Source organism: Lathyrus oleraceus, chromosome 2, assembly GCF_024323335.1.
Source record: "Lathyrus oleraceus cultivar Zhongwan6 chromosome 2, CAAS_Psat_ZW6_1.0, whole genome shotgun sequence".
NCBI lineage: Eukaryota > Viridiplantae > Streptophyta > Magnoliopsida > Fabales > Fabaceae > Lathyrus > Lathyrus oleraceus.
In genome coordinates, this window is record NC_066580.1 from 299,942,240 (window position 1) to 299,948,892 (window position 6,653).

Genomic DNA, 6,653 nt, shown 5'->3' on the forward strand with positions numbered 1-6,653 from the left:
CTGGTCTATGGAGACTCCTGTCAAAAGTTGACATTCAGGGGAAGCATGCCCAGGAACACCGCATATCTCGTGGTTTGGTGCTACGGCATCCACGGTGGCTGCAGGTGTTATGGTCAAATTGTCTATCTTTTAGGTAAGAGCATCTATCTTAGCATTGACATGGTCAAGACTACTTAATTCGTACATACCGCCTTTCGTTGGAGGTTTCTCTACGGAGGTTCTTTTGCTTCCCCACTGGTAATGATTCTGAGCCATACTTTCGATAAGTTGATAGGCCTCATTGTAGGGTTTATCCATCAGTGTTCCACCTGCGGTGGCGTCTATTATCAATCTTGTGTTGTACAAGAGACCATTGTAAAAGGTATGGATGATAAACCACTCTTCTAGATCGTGATGTGGACAAAGCCTCATCATGTCTTTGTATCTCTCCCAAGCTTCAAAAAGTGATTCGTTATATTTTTGTTTAAACCCGTTTATTTGAGCTCTTAGCATTGTCGTCTTACTAGGTGGGAAATATCGTGCTAAGAAAACTTTCTTCAACTCGTTCCACGTAGTGATAGAGTTGGATGGTAGAGATTGGAGCCAAGCTCTAGCTCTATCTCTTAAGGAGAATGGGAAAAGACGTAGTCTTATAGTTTCAGGGCTAACACCATTTGCTTTCACTTTGTCTGCATATTGCAAAAACACTGACAAATGTAGGTTCGGGTCCTCCGTGGGACTACCTGAAAATTGGTTTTGTTGTACAAATGACAACAACGAAGGTTTTAGCTCGAAATTATTGGCCTCGATGGCAGGGGCAGCGACGTTATTATGTGATTCATCCTGGGAAGGGATTGCATAGTACTTAAGAGGACGGTTATGCAGTCCTTCGGCCATCTCTGGTTGTATAACTGGTTCAGGAATAAGGATATTAGGATCGGGAAGATTTAGCTTGATACGATGTTCTTGTATTAGGTCTCGTATCCGACGTTCTAATCTTAGATAACGCTCAGGTTCGTCAAACGGTAGCTTTAATTTCTTACCTTGAGAGTGAGTACTTGGCATACACTCGACAAATTAAAAAGGGAAATAGAATTGTTTGCCTTAGTCTATACTGGACAACACTAGAGTTACGATATCGACTAAATTAGTCCTCGGTAACGGCGCCAAAAACTTGATCGCGACTTAGTAAGTCTATGGGAATCGTGACTGCAAGTGCACAATCGTATCGCATAGTTTTAAGGATTATCGAACCCAAAAGGACTAATAATCGAACGTATCGTTATCTAATGTTACTATGTAAATCTAAAGATGGGGAACTTTCTAAGATTGGAGGGATGAAGAGAAATAACTATAACGTGGACAGAATATTAATAGAGATATTTAATAAAAGGATATCGATATGTAACACATCAAACTTCGAGGATTTGATAGATAGTTGATGTAATCTTATTGATCAAAATATTCTTCAGTAGAAATTATTTATAAAAAGGACTTTGTCTCACACTCTCGTTTTTATTGACTCTGACCATACTCTTAAACCAAAATGCTTGGCTCTCTCGGTCTCATTATGAATTTAAAAGTAATTTTTGAATATGAATAAATTCTAATTAATCCTAAAGCGATTTCGCTGTGTTTAGGATTAATGCCTTATTTTAGCTATCCGGTTAAAGCCTCACACTCTCGTTTTTATTGACCGTAACCTTTGTTTGCTTTGTACTCTCGTACGAAAAACATTTTTGAATAAAACAAGAAACTAAAACCGGAAAATAATATTTTATAAAAGCCAACACCAATTATTTACGAATCTCGCCGTTTCGACGGTCTTTACATACTAATACCTAGAGGTTTAGCCGGACATGGATCCGGTAACAAACATGGTATTCAAATAATTAAGAATACAATAAGGCATAAGTAATTAAAATGACAATTAAAATAAAACCTGAAATATAAATCGAGAACTTGGAATGAATCATGATTCTTCAAATTAAACAATTTCGGCAAACTTTGGCCATCGAGTACACCGTTACAATCAAATTCAGATGCTTAAACAATAAATTGCAATAATCCTCGATGTGGAGAATCTATTGCTTTTACAAAGTAAGAAACTGCCTAAGAAAATCTAACCAAAAGAATCTGACTGAAAAAATGCACACCCGTGAGAAAACCGACCCTCCTTTATATACTTCCACTCTCCCTAATTATAGAATTCGTTGGTTGAAAAAGTAAGTGGAAGTCATGTCTAAAAAGGTGGAGAGAAATAAGTGAGACCGGGTTGAGGGCGGCTGCCATAACCCTAATATGGTCTCCATGGCGGGTGCCACATTTTGTGGGATGGGCACCACCACTTTATAGCTTTGTGGCGGGCGCCACCACTCCCTTTAGGTCATGTGGAGGGCCCCACACATCCAAGTGATGGGCGCCACACTTCCATTTGGTGTGGTGAGCGCCATGCTTTCTATTTTTCTCCATTTTCTTCTATTTTTCTTTCCTTTTTTGCTATTTTCCACTTTGCTTGCCTATACATCTCTTATTTGATAAATACCTGAAATAAACATAAAATATTGCATAATAATAATTGTTAATCAAGTAAAAAGCAATGCATATGAAGCCAAATATACGATACGTTTTCGCGTTATCACCAATCCAACTTTCCCTTATTTGGCAATGACTTGGTTTAATTCCATAATATTTTAATCAAAAGAAGAACAATTATTGCATGCTTAGTTTTTGATTAAGTCTAACTCCACTTTTGTGATATTAGCCTCACTTTCTAAATTTAAAATAGTTTTCTTTTGTTTTGGAAATTTTCTAATAAGTTTAAAACATTCATTGTATAATTCATTAAAAGCACTTTGTAATTCATTATATGAAGGTCTATCATCAACTTTAGAATCACTAACCCCATGTTCTTCATCACTTTAATGATGTGATGTCATCAATGCCTTGTTTGCATGGTCATCATTTGAATATGAACCTATTTCACTATCATCCCATGCCACATATGCTTTCTTTGGTATTTTTTCCTTCTTGTTCTTGAATTTACTGTTCTTTTGAAGTGTAGGACATTCACCTTTAACATGTCCTCTTTCTCCATATTCAAAGCAAGTAACCTTCCTTCATGGTGATTCTTTCTTAGTGGTCTTCTTTTTCCTTTTTTTCTTAAGAATTTTTCAAAGTTATTGATAAGATCATCATCTTCATCACTAGTGGAATCATCCACTTGATTTCTATCATGATTTTTTACTCTAGTCTTTAAGGCAAGACTTTTTGAATTCTTTCTTTCATCTTCATGCCTTTCTAATTTTTCAATGTTTATCTCGTATCCTTGAAGTATACCGAACAATACTGCAAAAGACAATTTTGAAAGAATTTTCTTTTCCGAAATAGTCGTTACCTTTGGTTGTCAAGCTTTTGTCAAAGATCTAGTGACTTTTAGATTTAATTCATCATTTGTAAAACTTTTACCGAGAGTCGTCAAATAATTTTCTAGATGACTAAATTTCTTTTGCAAATCAAGAATAGATTCGTGGGGGTGAATTCTAAACATTTCATATTCTTGTGAAAAAGTGTTTAGTTTAGATTTTTTTACCTCTACTGTGCCTTCATGTATAACTTCTAAAGTGTCCCATATTTCTTTCATTGTTTTGCATTGAGAGATACGAAAGAATTCATCCATGCTTAAGGTCGCTTGAAACAAGTTTTTCGCCTTCTTGTCATACAGAACATTTTTTCTTATAATCTTCATTCCTAGAATTTTTTACTTTTTCTTGTTCTACATCATTTATTACCATTTTAGGAACATAAATACCATTTTCAATAGCATCCCACACTTCTTCTCCTTGTGCTTCAAGATATGTTTTAATACAGATCTTCCAAAAATCATAATTCACCATAGAGCAAAGGAGATTTGTTGTTAGAAGCACTATCTCTTAAAATCTAATTTGCAGAAGCCATCTTCCGGATCTAAGGAGCAAGTTAACTATAACATACTCTGATGCCAAATGTAAGTTTTGAATGTGCAATCTAGGGGGGGTGAATTAGACTTGCTGGATTTTCTTGATATTTAAGCAAGTTCCTTTGTTTATTTCAATTTTTTGCTTTAAAATAAGAAGTATGGGCTATTTCGAATGATGAATAACAAAAAATTAAAGTGCAGAAAGTAAAGAACATAACGATGTATCATGGTACATCTTTCCAAATAAGAGTACTTCAGTCCCCTAACATCCTATGAGAAATTTTCAGTATTGTTAAATCTTTTTACAAGTCTACCATTAAGACTTCTCTTACAATCTTCTAACAACAACAAAGAAGCACATCATTTCCTTGATTTCACAAATACACCAACAACTATGGTGGATTTTGAATCAAACCAGTTCAAATACCTTTCTCCAATAATCGCCAACATTATGATGATTATCACATAAACAGAAAAGTGTCCCACTTTCTATTACAAACAAATGTCATCACACATTTGGTAATCAATACAAATTATGAATACAAGTTTGAATAATCTTTTCAACTTGACTTGAATTCCAAGAGATAATAATTTTGATCTTCTCTTCCACTTAAATACAATTCAAGAATATATATATATATATATATATATATATATATATATATATATATATATATATATATATATATATATATATATATATATATATATAAATATATATATATATAATATATATATTAAGTGCACAATATATTTAAGAAATTTTATATGATGTACGAAATTTATGCACAAAAAATTTCTCTCAAAAATTTATCAACAAGATATAATAATTTTGATCTTCTCTCCCACTTAAATACAACTCAAGAATAATATATAATATATATATATATATATATATATATATATATATATATATATATATATATATATATATATATATATTATATATATATATATATATATATCTTAAGTGCACAATATATTTAAGAAATTTTTATATGATGTACGAAATTTATGCACAAAAAATTTCTCTCAAAAATTTATCAACACATAGAAATAATATATGAATTGTTTGAAAAATGTGATGGGAAGAGGTAATTTTGAATAAGAAACTTACTACTATTTTTATAACACAAGATACCGTTTGAAAAATTATGGAAATGCTTTAGAGAAACTTCAGAAAATTTATGCAATGATTAAGGAAAGAATACCATGAAAAGAGGTAATGAAAAGGTGTGCCAAAGTTCATAAAATTTCATTATGATTCACGAACAATGAATTGTTCTAAGCAGACAATCTATTGTTGCCTTTGTTGCAACGTTAAATTTTAAAAAGTTGAATGGTGACAATCTATTGTTATGGGATGTCAATTTATTGTTGCTGACTTGGTTTTAAAAAATTGTTTAGGAAGAGGCAACAGGACAATAGATTGTTTACTATGACAATGTATGGTAGTAAAAATAAAGTTTGGAATTTTTTCTAAGTTAAAAACGTTTTTATGACAATCCATTGTTTATCCACGACAATAGATTGTTGATGAAGAAAAACAAATTTCCAAGTTAAAAACAAGTTTTTGAATAATCAAAATACATAATTGTTTCTTGAGCACCTAAGATATATAAATAATAAATTACATATCACCTTAGATGAGAAATATGAGATCCTTGAGATACCTTATCTTGATCATAATCAAACTTGTGAAAAATTAAGTTCTTTAATCTTAACTTGAGCATGAATCATTATTTCTCGTCTTTCCAATATATTTGTCTTAATCAAAACATCTTCATAACAAACTTGTCTTCACAGTTATTAAGAAAGATCACGAGATTAGTGATTTGGACAGAAACATGATCATTGATAGAACATTACGGAGAAAGTTGATCCATATAACAACATTTTTTATGTGCTTTATTGATTTTGATAGAATAATAAAACACATTTTAAATAAGATATTATATTAAAGAAATATTAAGTTAATTTTATATTTAAAATTCAATTATTAATGATTTTTTAATTAATTTATATTTATACAAGGTACCTTCGTGTGGTTTATTTAAGGGGTTGTAAAAAATATTTGGAAGACTAAATTCATAACCAAATCTAAATTCATTTTAAATATTCAAATATAATTAAATGGTTAGATTTTGTCTTGGCACCTTCAAAAATAAACCTGACACCCCCAATTTTTTATAATATCAAAAATACTCTTGTCCAAAATATGTCGTAAGGAAAAATCTGATAGTTTAATAAAAAAATGTGATATATAGACAACAAGTTTGGTAGTCCATTAAAGAAATTTGATATACATTTTTAGCGATTTAAAAAAAAACGATTCGTGTCAAAATTTATTAATCTTTTTCAAAATTACTAGAGATTAACGGATTTTTGGCATAACCATGAAAAATCTGGTAGTATTAATTAACCCGTTTTTCCAAAAAAAAATATGAGATTATTGGCTTTTTAAAAAACTTCTATTGATTATCGAATTTTTCCCATAACACTGAAAATTTTGGTAGTGTTAAATTTCAACAGTTGGGATTTTGCTAACACTTTTGTAGGATTGTGATTATACCAACAATTTTGTGTTGTCCATATTGATTCCAAACTTGTATAAATATGCATGATATGTTATTAACAAAATATATCAGAATATCTCAATATTGGTATCCCACGTTTGTGTACTTCATCAGCGTGAAACCTCCAATTGATTTTAGGC

The 6,653-nt window shown here is 31.3% G+C and overlaps 1 non-coding gene across 1 annotated transcript; it reads left to right on the plus strand.

The window, feature by feature from the left end:
* The first annotated feature begins 385 nt into the window (after positions 1–385).
* LOC127125187 (small nucleolar RNA R71) lies at positions 386–492 on the plus strand. Its single transcript, XR_007804640.1, has one exon. It is a non-coding gene; the product is annotated as a small nucleolar RNA R71 (small nucleolar RNA).
* Positions 493–6,653: the final 6,161 nt, after the last annotated feature.